The sequence below is a fragment of the Emydura macquarii genome, unplaced genomic scaffold (assembly GCF_026122565.2).
Source record: "Emydura macquarii macquarii isolate MOO-44397 ecotype Brisbane River unplaced genomic scaffold, CSIRO-AGI_Emac_v2 contig_3699, whole genome shotgun sequence".
Classification (NCBI taxonomy): domain Eukaryota; kingdom Metazoa; phylum Chordata; order Testudines; family Chelidae; genus Emydura; species Emydura macquarii.
Genome location: NW_027133836.1, coordinates 44,793 through 60,025, shown reverse-complemented (window position 1 = coordinate 60,025; position 15,233 = coordinate 44,793). Strand labels below are relative to the sequence as shown.

The following is a 15,233-nucleotide window of genomic DNA, read 5'->3' as shown; positions in this document are numbered from 1 at the left end:
TGCATTGGGAGAGGACGATCCAGCTGAATGGAATTTTCCTCTTCCCCGTGGCCATGACTCCTGTGTAGAAGCATCCAGATTTCTTACCCAAAACAGCACATCACACAGCAGAGGTGCCCGGTCTGTGCTTTTGTTATCCAACCTGCAGACCTAATCATCTCCGAAGCTAGCCAGGGATGTCCACAGCCTATTGCCAAAGGATGCTGCAGAGCCCCAGAGATTTTTCACAGCTTCCCACAGCCTTTAGTCTGTCCATGGCCTTTAAATCACCCAAGGTCCCTTTGGGACCCGGTCTCTGAATCCCCTCCAGGCTCCTGGTCTGAGACCTCAGCAGAGTCACCAATTAACTGAGATTTTGCATCATTTTAGAGGACACTCACAGACCCGCAGGACCAGCTGCTCAGCTGGCATAAATAAGTGTAGCACTATTAAACTGAAAGGGCCGGATCCTCAGCTCCACCAGACTGCAGATTCTCCTCTCACTCGCCATGATCTCAATCTTGAGTATCTCCATTGGGTTCAATGGGGCTGACACTCACCTTGCTGGTGTGAATCAGGACTAACTCCTTTGGAATCAAAGGAGCTATGTAGATTTACATCAGCTGAGAATCTAACCCAAAAATCATAAGGGGACCTGGGGTGTTAATTATCATCTAGTTTCTCCCGCCATGTAAGACAAGCCAGTGAATTCCACCCAGGAGTATGAAATAGGCGTGAACTGGGCCTGGTGTTCACCTAGTGGTCTCTGTCGCCAACAGAGCTTTCTCCTTGGTTTGTATTAGCCGCTGCTCCTGTGACCCCTTCTGTTTCTTTGTGCACATGGATGTAGTCATGCAGTTGTGTGATTATCTGTGAGGGTGAAAGTCAGCGCTGTGCAGATGGACAGCGTATGTCCCGTCCACTACTTGGGATCACTTTTTGCAATGCAGTACAGACTGGCAGTATAGCGGTCCCTAGGAACTCCAGGAAGATCATGGCCCCAATGTTCTGGGTGCTGCTCAGACACACCATGAGACTGTCCCTGCCTTTCAGAGTTCACAAACAGAGAAAGGGTTACCAGCCCATTTTACAAGGGGGAACTGAGGCACAGAGAATTTGAGGGTGAGATTTTCAAAGGAGCCAGGCTCCCAAAACTCATTCTAGAGCAGTGGGCATTGGGCTCCTAACTCCTATTGGCTTTCTTGAAAATCTCAGACTGATTGAATTCTCTGAAGTCACAAAAGGAGTGTGTGGAAGAGCCGGGAATCTGACCCAGCAGTCTAGGATTCCAGTCTGAGCATTACCCCCAACATCATCCCTTCTCCTTCCACTGGGATGAACATCACTCTGCGTCTTTCTGGGTCTCGGGCATGTTCTCTTACCCAGCCCTTTGCACAACCAGTGTTCATGGGGGGAAAGGATCTTTAGAGAATTAAGGTTGATTTAACTTAACAAAGCTGCCCCTTCGCTGGCCAGGTAAGGCTTGTCTTGCACCTCTACTATGCCTCGATGCTAAAGGCTTAGCAGTGGTTAGCTACATCGCTGGCATGCCCTGTAACCTAAACCAGTCCATAGACCCACACACAGAGGGTGTGACAGAGCCAGGGAAGCAGGGATGTGTTAGGGGTTTGTCAGCACTGAGCTCATGGATCTGTTTGCTTCTGCCATAGCAGAGCAGTGTCAGTAAGGCCCTTTGCAATTCTTTTCATCGCTGTCATTTCTTGCTGTTCCTATGGTGGGCATCTTATTTGGGAGCCGGACTGAAGTGGCAGAAGGCAGAAGTTATAATTAGTCTCTGTAGACAGATTATCCCAGCTCAGTCATAACATACCATGACGTGGAGTTGCCTTTGGGGTTAATTAAAAGGTAGATGTTCTAATGAATGCCCAGGGGGGCCCTTATCACTGTGCTGGGTAGCAGCTCCCAGGTTACTCTTGGCTGGCACCAGCTGAGTTCCATGTTTCATTGCCACGAACAGCAGGGCCGGAGCTGCATTTTACTCTTTTTATTTGTATTCTCACTGTTCTTATCAGAGGCGGCTGGGACCTGCTGTTGGTGGGCAGAGGGCACGGTTCAAAGGCGCACACACGCTCTGCTCTCAGCTGCCCCTCCCTGCAGCTCCCACAGCAAAGTGTTCGCTTCTCTGTCTCCCCGCGGCCGCAGCTTGCAGCCTGCTCCAGGAGCCGCTGGACAGGGAGGGAGCCTGGCCAGCAAACACTGGCAGAAATCTGCACGGTCACCTGACCCCTCGTGCTGCCACCCTGAATCGCCTCCGATTTTTATCATTGGTATTATGGTCAGACCTACAGACTGGAACTCAGATGTGGGCCCCTTTCTGCTGGGTGTTGCACAGACACATAGTAAGAGACTGTCACTGTCTGAAATGGATACACATTTAATGGATGAGAGAGACAAAGGATTTAATGATGCCTGTTAAACAGATGGGGAAACTGAGGCACAAAGCAATTCAGTGAGTTACTCAAGGTCAAATAGGAAATCTTCCACAGATCGCCCCCACTACAAAAAGGATGTGGCCAAGTTGTAGAGAGTCCAGTGGAGGCAACAAAATTGATTAGGGGGCTGGAGCACATGATTTTTGAGGCGAGACTGAGGGAACTAGGATTGTTTAGACTGCAGAAGAGAAGAATGAGAGGGGTTTGATAGCAGCCTTTAAGTGAATTCTAGGGAGGATGGAGCTAGGCTTGTCTCAGTGGTGGCAGATGACAGAACAAGGAGCAATGTTATCAAGTTGCAGTGGGAGAGGTCTAGGTTGGACATTAGGAAAATGTTTTTTACTAGGCGGGTGGTGAAGCACTGGAATGGGTTACCTAGGGAGGTGGTGGAATCTCCATCCTTAGAGATTTTCAAACTGTGGTTTGACAAAGCCCTGGCTGGGATCATTTAGCTGAGGTTAGTCCTGATTTGAATTGGGATTGGACTAGATACCTCCTGAGGTCCCTTCCAGCTTTAATATTCTATGATTCTATGTACTTCTACCCAGATCTTCTGTGTCCCACTCCTTTGTCCTAGCAACAAGATAATGCTTTGTGAATAATTCCTATGGGCTCTCTAAATGTAGGTGTGTTGAGCTGATACAGTTCTCAATTACTAAACACTATAGTCACCTGCTCTCCCTCCTCCTCCCTCTACAGTCATCCAGTGCCCAGGCACTGGAACTCAATGGGGCTTTCCCATTGTCCATCAGAAGTTACAGCCCTTTTAAAAGTCAATATCCACAGCTGTGCACCTCTCTTCCATTCCAAGTTCTCTTTGCTCAGTCGCCCTGTTCTGGGTTTGTGGCTCTTTGGAAATTGGTTTCCTGGACAACGGCAAAGAAAAAACAGGGAAAATTCAGGCTGAGCCCCAGCCGTGCAAAGGGGTGCTGCAATGCAGGGAGTGGTGCAGGTAACTCAGGAGGGGTGCTCCTCCCTCAGTCAGGGCTGTTTTCAATGCTGAAATGCTGTGATACTGTGGACTGTCCTGCAGGGAAAAGGACATGGCTCATATTACTGCCTCGGCTGCCTTCCCTTTTTTTATTTTATTTTATTTATTTATAGGTAAACTTCACTTCATAGGAGTTGATGACAATTCACAAAAATATTATTATTTTTGTTTTGGTAGAAGGCCATTAGAGGGTAATGGGCACTGCACCCACACCGGTGAGAGACAGACCCTGCCCCAAAGAGCTCATAGGATAAAAGAATAATTTGCACCACAATGCCTCAGGTGGGGAACTGAGCCCCAGAGAGATTAAGTCACTTCTCTAACTTCCTGCCAAGCTCTAATACTAACCCTGGCATAAATATATTCACTTCCTGCTTCACCCAAAGCCTGGATAATTTTATTGATTTCATGCGTAACCTGAGCCTTAGCATAACCTAACTGCCCTCAGCCCAACCTCAGTAAGAGCGTAATTCCTTTGACCTTTTCTCTACTCCTAGAAAAACACCCATGTCCTCCTCATTAGCCCTGGAAAACTCCATTGACTTCCATCCTAAACCTAATCTTAAACCTGGAGTAACCCCACCAACCTCCTCACCAGTCTGGATCTCTTGGTAAGGGCAGCTCAAGCAAACAATGTGTATTTTAATACAGTGAAATGTAAGCATATACATCTGGGAGCAAAGAATCGAGGCCATGCTTATGAGATGGGGGACTGTATCCTGGGAAGCAATGACTCTGAAAAAGATTGGGCAGTCGTGGTAGAAAATCTGCTGAACCTAAGCTCGCAGTGAGGCGCTGTGACCAAAAGAACTAATGAAATGCTAGTGCATAGAGGAGGAATCTTGAGTACGAGCAGAAAGGTTCTTTTACCTCTAGATTTGGCACTGATGCAACTGCTGATGGTATACTCTATCCAGTTCTGGAGTTCACAGTTCAAGAAGTGTGCTGCTAAATTGGAGAGTATTCAGAGAAGAACCATGCGAATAATTGAAGGATTAAAAAATGTGTGTTATAGTGATAGACTTAAAGAGTTCAAGCTATTTACTTTAACAAAAAGACAGTCAAGGGGTAACTTGATTACCGCCTGTAAGTATCTACCTGGGGAACAAATACTTAATAATGGGCTCTTCAGCCTACCAGAGAATGGTCTAACATGATCCAATAGCTGGAAGTTGAAGGTAGACAAATTCAGACTGGATATACGGCATACATTTTCAATAAAGAGAGTAATTTGATCCTTGGTAAATTGTTCGAATGGTTTAATGGAGTCTCCATCGAGGACAATTTTAATATCAAGAATGATGTTTTGCTAAAAGACATGTTCTAGGACACACAGTTGGAAGACTGGATACTGGGCTAGATGGACCATTGGTCTGACTCATATGATCACAGTGATCCCTTTTGGCCCTATAATCTCTTAATCTAACTCTAATCCTGGAGTAACTCCACTGGCCTCCTTTCTAATTCTAACCTAACCCTGGCATAAATCCATTGTCTTCCTGAACACCTCTATCGAAAGACATTCCATTTCAGCTAGCAATTTTTGCAGGACTGGGATTAGCCCCCTTTCATTTTCCTGAATGCTGCCTTGACTTCTTTATTCCTCAGTGTGTAGATGACCGGATTCAGCATCGGGGTGATCACGCTACAAAAGATCTGAGTGGGGGTAGCAGCACATTGCTCAGGGATGGCTGGGTGCAGAGGAGGGCACAGGGCCCGAAGAAGAAGCATACCACTGTCAGATGCGATGCACAAGTGGAAACCGTTTTCCAACAGTACTCAGCACTGCTCATTCTCACCACGGAGGCAGCAATCCTGATGTAGGACATGAGGATGAGGAGGAAACAGGTCATGGGCACCATGCCAATATTGGTGAAGCTCACGGTCTCGATGACGTATGTGTCCGCGCAGGCCAGCTTCACCACAGGGAAGATGTCACAGAAGAAATAGTCCACCACATTGGGCCCACAGTAGGGCAATGTGAAGGTCAGACTGGTGAGAATGGTGGCGTGAAAGGAGCTGGTGACCCAGGTGCCGGCTGTCAGGATGGCGCACATCCTCCAGTTCATGATGATCAGGTAGAGCAGCAGGTGATAGATGGCCATGTACCTGTCAAAGACCATGACGGTGTAGATCAGACATTCCGTGCTGCCTAGGAAGTGGTAGAAGAAGACCTGGGACATGCACCCACCCAGTGAGATTGTTCTACTCTTGGCCCAGAGACTGACCAGCAATTTAGGGGTGCTGATGGAGGCAAATCCAAGGTCCACCACAGAGAGATTGCAGAGGAAGAAGTACATGGGAGTGTGTAGGTGGGAGTTGGCGAAGATGGCTGATAAAATGAGCAGGTTGCCCACGAAGGTGCAGAGGTTAGAAAGCTAAGAAGATGACGAAGAGGATGGTCTCGTGGCCTTTGGTGTTGGGGATCCCTAAGAGAATGAATTCTGACACCACACCGCGATTCTCCATTTCCATGCGAGACGGGATCATTCCTGGAGGTATAGAGAGAATGCAGCCAGATTAGCAATCTCAATAAATCATGATTTGTTTATTCCTTTGTACGCCACAAGTTTTTCTCTCAAATTGTAAACCTTTCTAACCCACATACATTTGGTGGAAGTGAGTGGAGAATCAGGACTCATATTTTGTCAATTCTACTCAGTTCTGTTTTCCTTTCTTCTTTTCTATTCATCTATCTGCTATTCTATTCAGTTCTTATAGCTCATCCATCATCGTGGTATCAGAGAGCCAAAGAAAAATTAATAAAAGGAAAGTAAAATATCATGAATTGGAACATGAATTTAGTTGACTCCTTAGTACCTTCCCAGAGAGAGAGTGCAAGACCGAAAGAAACTTCCAAAATACTTTAGTATGATAATGCAAAATTCTCCTCTTTGTGTGGAGAGAGAGAGAATTTCATAGAGTTTAAGGCCCGAAGGGTCTATCAGATAATCTAGTCTGACCTCCTGTACATCACAGGCCATTAAATATACCCCACACTGAGGCCAACAATTTCACTTAAACCAAAGCACTTCTTCAGATGTCCGAAGACTAAACAGTTGTGACTCAGGCAGAGAACAGGAGAGGCCCAGGCATCACCAGTGCCTGACACAGTGAGATATGCTTGGCTGATCTCAGCAGGTGACACAACCCCCCCATGCTGCAGAAGAAGGTGGAAAAAAACCCAAGATCCCTGCAAATCTAACCTGGTAAAATTTCTTACTGACTCCCAAATCTGGTGATCAGTGTGACCGGGAGCATGTGAGCAAGTACCAACCAGTCAAGCATCTAAGACTGAGAATGTTCTGTACCAGCTCAGAGCTCCAGTCTACCCAAGCTGCTACATAGATTTGGAGAAAGAGAGAGAGAGAATGGGAGATAGAAATGGAGAAAGAGAGCGTCAAAGAGACAGAGTGAAGGGGAGGAAATAGACTAGAAGGCTATTCCAGAACCTTACACTTGGTGTCTTAGCCAAGAGTCACACAGTCACCGTGCAGTGGAAGTCTTTAGCTCTTTCTCCCCAGTTTGCTCCACCCAGTTTGCAGACATTGAAGCAGATCCTACATACACAAAGAGGCTGAGATCTGTTCATTATTCTGACTTGGAAGAGATGCTCCTTAATGACAGTGCAACCATTGCACACAAGATCTGCATAGCATTGACACAGCCACTGCAGTGACTCCAGAATCATCCATGATCTCCAGCTGCAGGAGCATTTATGTTGCTCTCCGGCCTGGCCTTTGGGAGTTTAGTCCTTGGGCAACTTCCCTCTCCCAGTCTGAGACCTGAGAGAAGGGAGCAATTAACCAGCACTTTGATCAGCTGTTTTCCAGTTTGTAGATGGGGATAATGGGCCACCTGCATTAGAGGAAGGTGTGAGATGTTGTGGAAAAGATCACACAGCTTCTCTTTTTGGGTCAAGTTGAGCAAAGCTTTATTCTGATAGACACACACACAGAGCTATGGCCATAGCAGCTATTCTGTGCTGCTGTCAGGAGTCTCCGTACAGGTTTGAATGCTGATGGCTTATATAGGATAGCTCTTCACATACCGATCACATAGTGAAGTTTTCCATTGCAAAACAAGTCTAACGGCTACTTCCTTATCTCTTACACAAGTCTAACTGCTACCCCCTTATCTGTTACAAGCATAGCTAGGAGCGATTACAAGAGCAGATAGTTTCTAAAACAGCTTAAAGCGCAATAAACAGTGTTCAGTGGGTTCTTCCATCCATAGTCATGCTAACTTACATTTCTATCACTCATTTCAGTGCAAAGCCTACCAGGCCTTGTTTTGTGCTTCCACATTCCCCTCTTTGGTGCTTTGTAGCACCACATCTATTAATCCATTCACCTCCTCGTCTTCTTCTTCCTTTTCTCTTAGTACATCAGTTGGACCATCTGTTTTATTTCTGTGGTCTTTATACTTTTCTGGGTTTGAGTTACTATACATTGACAACAGCAGTTGAATAACATTAACAGTACATATATTCCTATTATTATGCCAAGAAACAACAGTAACCCCTGAACAATTTTGGAGCCTAGATTTCCTAACAAATCTCCAAACCAGCTCCAAAGACTCCAGTTTTCAGTCTGATGTAATTTGGCAGTGGCATCCTGTATCTTTGTTAAGGCATTATAAATTCCTTCTTCATTATCAGGGACATAGGTACAACATTCTTTTCCAATTAAGGCACATACCCCTCCCTTTGCTGCCAACACCATGTCTAGAGCCATTCTGTTTTGTAAGACCATTTGCCTTATTTCTGAAACTTCAGTGGTGATGAATTTAAAAGCTTCAGTAGTTCCATTTGCTACCTCCTCTAATACTAATGCCACTTGTCTAAGTTCTTTTATGGTTCATCCTACACCATAGCTAGGGAAGGTTAATGCAAATAATCTATCAGTCTCAGTTATTTCTCTTTTAGACCGGTGAGAGTTTGGTGATTTTACAAGGTCTCCTTGAACACGCCTTATGGCCGGATTTAAATATGCCTTACAACATCTACCGGCCCATCACCATGGCCAATATTTATAAGCCCGAGTGCCACATACCCAATACTGTCCTAGCTTAGGATTTTGAGTATAACAAGCACTTGGGGTTGTACTCCCTATGGTCATTTCACATTGATGGTCTGGTACCTCTCCTAAGGTTTTAGCTGTAGGATTCGTTCCGACTATAGCTCCACACACATAACACAGAGGAACCGAGGTGTTATGGTTTACTACTCTAATAAATTCAGTTATATTTCGTTTTATGGAATTCCAAGTTGCATTCTAATTGTGAGGGCTTTGGTCAAACACCTCTTTCGGCATCCCTAGGGGAACTGGTACAGGGATCATAGGAATTCCTCCTTGAGCATGAATGGGAAGATGGGCACAAATACAACAATTTGAAACATTAACATCTTTGGTATATTGAATTACTGTAGATAGGAAAGTATTTCCTTTAACAAAGGCTGTAAGACTAAGGGTCCATATAAGAAAGTGTTGCATTTTGTACCACTTATACTGTAACAGTGAGATATTGGAGACCATAGACATCCTGGGTTTCGCCTCCTGGTGAGTTCACCAACACGTCCCACTATTATTATGCCGTACTATCTTCCAACTCGCCCTTGCCTGCTACAAATGTGGGCCCAAAGTTTTAAAATTTTGGTTTCCACACTACAATAAACATTAACACAATCAATACCATTAAGCAAAAACCAATTTATCCTTGTCTCGCCTCTAAGTCCCAATAGTTGTCAAGAATAGTCCATGGATTTGTAGAGTTTTCAGGGGAAGAAGTGTTCTAGATCATTGGATAGGAGTTAAGTTCTGCTTCTCAAATTATGCGGGTGAGATTGTAGCACACCTTTTTCCCTCTGATGTGGCAAATCATCTTCCTGGGCTGGGGAGAGGTTATGAGCACTTACACCCTGCTCCTCTGACTTTATTACTTCAGGTGCAGAGGTCCTTTTACAGTGTGAGGCATGTATCCAGGGCTGGTGGCCTTGGCACTTTACTGCAGTGTTAGTGGTGAGGAGTTCCTGGAATGGACCCTTCCAACGTGGTTCCAGGGCTGACTTTCTCTGATGAACTTTCATGTAGACCCAATCTCCAGGTTGGAGGGAGTGGCAGGGTTCCTTTGCAAGTGTTGGGAGGACTTCTTGAACCTGTGAGTGGATAAACTTGATACACTGTATTAACATTTTACGATAGTCCCGTATCACAACATCCGTTAACTGTAAGTCAAATTCTTGCAGGTTTGGCGGCGGGGTGTGTGGCAGTCTCATAGATCTGGCCATAAGGATCTCATGTGCAGATAGTCCAGGCTTCCGGTTGACAGTGTTTCTAATATACATGAGAGCTGTGGGTAGGGCATCTGGCCACTTCAGGCTAGTTTCTGCACATAGTTTAGCTAATCTAGTTTTCAGATCAGAATTTTTTCTGTCCACAGCTTGGCTAGACTGGGGGTGGTATGCCCAGTGCAGGGGTTGTTGAATTCCTAAAGCTTTACACAAGTTCTGAATTACCTGTCCTGTGAAGTGGGTCCCTCTATTGCTGTCCAAAATGAGGGGCAACCCAAACCTAGGTATGAATTCTGTCAACAGTTTCTTGGCAACAGTTACTGCATCCGCTCGCTTACAAGGATATGCTTCTACCCATCCCGAAAACATATCAACTATGGCTAACACTTATTCAAAGTTACAACATTTAGGCATTTGGATGAAATCCATTTGTAAGTTCACAAAAGGTCTCCACGGAGGAGGGTGTGCTGAGGGTTTGGTCTTCTCTTTCTGGCCTATGTTATGGGCTAGACAGGTACGACAAGTTCTGCAGTACTGCTGCGTTATGGAAGAAAAATGTGGGGTGAACCAATCACACTGTCTGCAGCAATCATCCCCCCTTTGGTCGTGTGAGCCACCAAGTGGGTCACACAAGTAAGGGAGTGTAAAAGGGCTTTGGGTGCTACCAGGCAGCCATCTGGAGCACCACAAGGTGTCTGGGTGCAATTGGCGCCCTTGTCGTAGCCAGTCCTTTTTGTTTTTTTTAAAGGTACAGTGTATCAGGCTGAAGTGCCTTTTGGTAGGAAGGGGTGTGTGTTTGTAGTTCTGTTCTTTTAGTATTTCATGAAAACAGGATTGAGCCAACATTCTTTTTATCCAACAACGCATGGCACACACACTAATTAAACAAACACAACTTAACACTAAAACAATTGTGTATAGTATAATAAGATATTATCCCTGTAGAGGTGGGGGACCATGCAGTGAAAACATTATACCAATGATATGCAGTTAGTTTTTTTTCTACCTTAGCAATTCTAATTATTTCCCCATTAGAATGTGAAATTTGAATAGTCCTGTTTCCAACATCTTGCTTTGTTTGCTGCAGGAACTGGGTTACTTTTGCTCCCTGTAACAAATGATCAGTTATTTCAAACCAATTTAACCCAAGGCTCACTGAAAATTCTGTTAGACTGGCAGTGAGAGTTGTACTGTACCCTTCAATTTTTGGTAGGTAATATGTATGGTTTGTGGTATACAGAACACTTACATTGCATTTGCATTTATCTACAGGGGGTTTGCTGGTACTCCCATCCTCCCAGAATACCTCCTCCCACGATGATACACAAACACATTGTCCATTGTATAGAACTCTGGTGGTATTTTCTAATTTATCCCAAATACATGTTCCCACTGTGGTAGTTCTGCTGCATGGTTCTACGGAGGAAGGTATGGATAGGCAGACCCATTGTTGGAGATTCCACACATTACACCCCTGGTATCCAATAGTTTTCCCTCTCTCCTGGCCCACTGACTCATAACCCAGGGTAACCAAAAGGAACTTGTGGCCAATTTTGGTAAGGGGCTTTCCTTCCATAATTCTACCTCCATAGATTGCTGGTGGGCAATTCTTGCAAATACCTATTTTGACATCCAGAGGCACAATAACCATGACTCTGCATCCTTCCTGTTTGGCAGTGCAGCTGGTTCTATGAATTAGGATGTACAAGCACTTTTTTAAAACAGTCAAATTCATTCCAAGTAGTACAGGTTTCACAGCAAAATAAAAAGGATACATCACTTTCAGCTGGTTGTATCCAAGTTCAGGCACTTGAAATTCAAAATTACATCCCCTAATCACTACAATTACATTCCCTAATCTCTACAATACTACAAAAACATCTATTTTCAGGACCCCTTTTCCTTCCAAATTCATTGATCTTAATTACCCGTTATTTCTCCTCTTTGCTACCTGATAGAGGATGTTTTTGTAAATACAGTGTGGCAGCCGTCAGCTCCCCTCTAGTGGGTCCCACGCTTCTATTGTCTTTAGTGGGCCAGGGCGTGTCCAGTCACCCCGGCTTCCCTAAGGAGGGGGGTAGGGACCCGGGCCCACCCGCTCCTCCGGGTCCCAGCCCAGGGGCCCTATGAGAGGCAGCTATGTGCTGCTGGCACCGTTTTCCCAGCTGCACTGTCTTCCCCTGGGCTGATTTTCCCCCTCCTTCTGGCTCCTTGAGCTGGATACCTTCAATTGTCCACAGGCCTCTGTACTCTTTAAATCAGCATTCCACTCCACTCCACTCCTGTTTGCTCCACTCCGCTCCGCTCCACAGCACAGCACAGCACAGCACAGCACAGCACAGCACTCCTACTCCTCCTGGTTGTGCCCTGACTGTTTGGGGCGGAGGGCTTTTATGAAGCTCCCAGACCACCCTTTCCCTCGGTGTTTGCCCCTGGAACCCCGCCCTGCTCGCAGCCTGGCAGGGCGGGGCGATCAGTCTGGATCCGCCCCCTTATTCCTCCCTTCCCCTTCTGGTTGCTTGCTCTTCTGTGCCCCCCCCCTTGATGGATCAGACAGCCCCTGCGATGACCCCTGTCCCCTCCCCACAACCCACTCCCCCACCCGCCCCGCTGGCCGCCGCTGCACCCGCCTCTCCTTCTGCCACCGCTGCCCCTCCCAAGATGCCGGGGGCAGCCGGCACAGAGGGGACCTCCACCGCTGCTGCTTTGCCTCCCTCGACCGGCAGGAAGGGCCAGGGCGGGAAGAAGGGCAAGGGCCCCGCCCGGAAGGCACCGCCCCCCTCCCTTCCGTGGCCCCGCCATTGGCCGCGGCCCTCCCCTCCTCTGCCATCCCCTCCACCAGCTCTGGGGGTGCTTCTGCTCCCAACCCCAGAGCGTACGCCCAGGTAGTTGCCCCCCGTCCAGCCACCGCCTCGTCATCTGTCCCCGCCACCTCCTCTAGTTCCATCTCCAGCGGCCGGGCTCCTTCTCCACCCTGACCAGGAAGCATGGCGTCCGCTGCCTCCTGGTGCCCGCCTCGCCCCACGTCGAAACCTATGTGCGGGCGTTGGCGCGGATGGTGGGGCCCTCGGCCGTCGTGGTGGCCTCCAAGATGTACGGGAAGGTCGTCTTCTTTCTGGCATCAGAGGCCGCCGCCCAGGAGGCGGTCGAGAGGGGCCTAGCGGTGGGGGGCGTGTACGTCCCCCTCGAACCCCTGGAGGACCTGGGCGTCCGGGTGGTCCTGACCTCCGTCTCGCCCTTCCTCCCCAATGCCGCCCTGCTCCCCTTCCTCTCCACCCTGGGGAAGCCCATCTCGGTCCTCAGCCCTCTCCTGCTGGGCTGCAAGGACCCCGCCCTCCGTCATGTCCTGTCCTTCCGCCGGCAGGTTCAGCTACAGGTGCCGCCGGTGGTGGCGCGTGACGGGGGGGCTCTCGAGGGGTCCTTTTTGGTGCCCCATCAGGGGGCCCATGACCGGGTGCAAATTCCTCGGGGGAAGCCCGGTGCATCCTCTGCCGGGCGATGGGGCATGACTGGAGGGATTGCCCCTTGGTCTGGCACGGAGGAGCACCTGGGTCGCCCGAGGCCCCAGTGGGCCCCGGCCCTACCACCGCCAGCAGCCCTGGACGCCTGGCGCCCGTGGCCGCCCCTCCTCCTCTTCCTTCTCCGTCCATCTCTGCTCGGGACGCGGGGGTGGCCCTCCCCGTCGTGCCCTGGTGAGCGGCCGGACTCCGTCGCCCCCGCAGTGAGTTCTGGGACGGGGTCCGTGGGGGAGAGGGCGCCCGGGTTGGTTCCGGGCTTGGGAGAGGGCTTGCCCCAGGGGGAGGTTCCCCAACCCCTCGCTGCCCTGTCCCCGCCCCTTCGACCCTTGATCTCACTGCCCTTGCCGCCTGGCCCCAGCTCTGCGGGCCCGCCCTCCGTCAACACTCTGGAGGGCTGGGTGTTCTTCGGGGAGAAGTGTGGCAAGCGGAAGAAGGCTCGGCACCTCCCCACTCACTTGGACGGGGAGGAAGCCCCCCGGAAGTCCCGGAAGGGGGCCACCCCCGCTGAGCCTTCGGCTGCGCCCCCCGACGACATCCCGCAGGTGGCGCCGGTCGAGGAGGCTGTTGCAGCAGTGCGGCAGAGTAGCTCCGCCCTGGTCTTGGAGACCCCCTTCGCCCCCCTCCCTGCGGGAGCTGCAGAGGGAGATGCCTCGGCCACCCTGCCCCCCTCGCCCTCTGTCGTCACTCCGGCGGCACTTGGCATGGTGGAGGGCGACTATAGCTCCATCTTTGCCAAGATTGAGTCCCTGGGTCTGACCCCGGTCACCCAGGGGGAGGACGACCCGTTGCCACCGGGCCTCGATCTCGGCGGTCCTATGCCGGCCCTTCCCCTCCCTCCCTCTCCTCTCCCCCAGACGGCTATTCCTGCCCTTGAGCTGCCGCCATCCGATGCCCCCGATTGCCCGGCTGTGGCCGGCCTTCCATCGGCGTCCGCCGGGCCTCTCGAGGCGACGGCCAGCGTCGAGCAGCCGGGCCCCGGGGGCATCTGAGGCAGGGCAGCTGTCTCTCTCCCCTTCTGGGGGCCCTGACCTGAGCCACCCCCTGTCTCTCGCGGGGGCCGTGGGCGCCGAGCTCGTCCTGGCGCCCGGGCCGAGTGTCGCCGAGGGCCCCCTTCCTGATCCTACGCCCCTGACCCCTGCGTTGGGCACGGAGGAGTCATCTCCTGGCGGGGCTGCCCCTGGAGCCCCTGATCCTCACCCTGGCCCCGCCTCTGCCCCTGATCCTACCCCCGGCCCTGACTCTATTCCCACCCCTGATTCCGTTCCTGTCCCTCCCCTGCCCAGTTCCCAGATTGTTACCGCCCCTGGGGTTGTGCCATTCCCCCTGCCACCTGCCGACTCCCGGGAGGCGGTGTTTGAGTTTTCCCTCCCATCTGGGGCTGCTGTCTTCCCTCTGCCGCCGCTCCTTGTGCCGGGGGTCGAGGCGGGCAGCGCGGCGCCCGTGCCATCGGCGCCGCATTGGGGCTCCGCCCCTTGTCTGCCCGTCTCTGTTGGCCACGGGGCTGCTGCGGGGCCCCTGCCGGAGGACTGTCCGGGGTCCTCTACCCCGGCCCCCAAGGCACTGCGGGATGAGTTGCGGACCTTCCTGGCCGACTGTCGTGGGGCCAGGAATAGGGTGCAGCTTGCCCTGCAGCGCTGGGGGGATTTCCATCTGATCCTCCAGGCCGTGAGGGCTATCTTGAAAGAGGGGAAAGGGACCGGGCGGCAGGACACTGCCTCCTACCAACGGGCCCTCAGCTTCCGTGACTCCCTTCTGGCCTTTGGGGTCGGTCACGGACTGCTGCGGGGCCTGACGGGGGCCGCCAGCATTCCTGCCAGTGAGGATCCTCCCCAGCCCTCCTCATGGCCCCAACGGTCTTTGCCACTCTGAACACCAGGGGCTGTAGGATGGGTCTCCGCAGGACCCAAGTACTCTCCTTCCTGCGGGAGGGGGGGTACTCGGTTGTGTTCCTGCAGGAGACCCATACGGATCCAGTTGCCGAGGCTGCTTGGCGGCTGGAG

General features: G+C 50.4%; 1 pseudogene; it reads right to left on the bottom strand.

Moving 5' to 3' along the window:
* Positions 1-4,980: 4,980 nt before the first annotated feature.
* LOC137146119 (olfactory receptor 10D3-like) lies at positions 4,981-12,704 on the bottom strand (annotated as a pseudogene).
* Between the last annotated feature and the right edge of the window lie 2,529 nt (positions 12,705-15,233).